Source organism: Chrysochloris asiatica, unplaced genomic scaffold, assembly GCF_000296735.1.
Source record: "Chrysochloris asiatica unplaced genomic scaffold, ChrAsi1.0 scaffold00044, whole genome shotgun sequence".
Classification (NCBI taxonomy): domain Eukaryota; kingdom Metazoa; phylum Chordata; class Mammalia; order Afrosoricida; family Chrysochloridae; genus Chrysochloris; species Chrysochloris asiatica.
Window position 1 is genome coordinate 4,075,600 of NW_006408562.1, and position 1,994 is coordinate 4,077,593.

Here is a 1,994-nt window from a genome sequence, read left to right on the forward strand (position 1 = left end):
TCCTACAATGTCACATTAGATCACCAAAATATTAACAGACACACTTAATCATTTTATTAATCAAGTTAAATATTAATAATCAGAAGGCCCTGATTAAAAGAAAATGATTGTCAGATGGTATAAAAAAAATTCAAACCCAAAGATGTTAAGCTTGTAAGACACAATTTAATTAAATGTAAAATGGTAGAAATATATAACGTGCTAACACTATACAAAAAAACGTAGGATGAAAAACAATATAACAAAGAATCTATTAAGGAACACAGAAAAGCATCACAGGTTAAATAGGCATTTCATAAGGAAAGAGGTCAGTTAATTAAAAAGACATAGTATTAACAAAGGATTACATATCTTGTAACAGAAGTTCAAAATGTGTAATGGGGGGGGGGAAATCTACAGTTTATCTTGAAGTTTTGGTACCAAATTGACAAAAATAAAAATTTGACTTCAAATTAATATATTATACATTAATAAAAATGAAGATTATAAATACATTTTGCACCATAATGTAAATACTGATACATTTTAAACACTTACGTTATTTAGTATGCATTATCTAACCAAAGGACAATTCAAACTGAAATTAGACACTGAATGACATTTGGAAAAATCTCTAAATATTTTGAAATTAAATAGGACACTCCTAAATATTCTAGGTGAAGGAGAAAAACAAAGAAAAAATAGAAAGTAATTCTAAGTCAACTGAAATTTAAAAAACAAACAAAATACTAGTGCTGTGAGATAAAGCACTGGACTGCAAGTTTGGTTTGAACCACAGAGTCAGCGGTTCAAACTCACCAGCTGCTCCTTTGATACCCGATATAGCATAGGGTCGCTCTGAGTCAGAACTGACTCAACGGCACTTAACAATAGTGTGGTGTAGCAGGATAACACGCTGGATTGCAAGATAGGTTTGAATCTCAAGGTCGGTTTTTCAAACTCCCCAGCTGCTCCTCAGGAACCCTATACAGTGTCGTAATGAGTTGGAACCGACTTAATGGCATTTAACAACAACAGTGTATATACAGAGGGAGGGAAAGAAAGAGAGTCTATGCAATGCAGGTTACACAGACTTTAGAGGGAAATTTGTAGCATCACAAAATAAAATTAGAAAGGAAGAAAAATTATTTAATTACATCAGATTCAAAGATACTGAATGAAGAAAACAAGCAAATTAAGACCATAATACATAGAAAAATAGTAAGCAATGTTAAAACAGTTTTTTTTAAAAATGCAGGAAATAAGGTATTATGCAAACCCATTGGGGGGGGATCTTTAAGCAGGTCAATAAAATTAACTACCATTTTACTAGATTTATCAGGCAAAAAGGAGTGAAAAGCAATATTATCAATGACAAGACAGATAAAGTTGACATCACTATTGATTATAGAAACATTAAAAAGAGTAGGAAGTATTAGGAATAACTTTAATATCAATATATTGAACAACTTGTATGAAATAAACAACTTCTTGATAGGTACTTTTTATAAAACTCACTCACGTAGTGATTTTAATATAGAAAAAGAATTACACACCATTGTAAAATGAGATTTATTCCAGGTTGCAAACCCTTTCACTGTTCAACAATACTCAATATAGTTGCCATACTAATAATGAAAAGGGAAAACTTAATAAACATTGAAATAAACAAAAAATAAAAACTCGTTGTACTGGAAAGACTTATCAAGACTTACCAACATACATTTCATGATTGAAGAGAGCCTAAGAATTTAATGGAACATTGCCAACTTCATAAAGAACATCAATAAAAATCATTCAGCTAATATTATGTTGTTGTTGTTAGGTGCCATCGAGTCGGTACCAACTCATAGCGACCTTATGCACAGCAGAATGAAACACTGCCAGATCCTGGACCAACCTTACTACTGTCGCCACGCTTAAGTCCATCAATGCTGCCACTTGGCCAATCCATTAGGTTGGGGGTCTTCCTCTTTTTCTCTGACCCTCCACCTTGGCAAACATGATATCCTTCT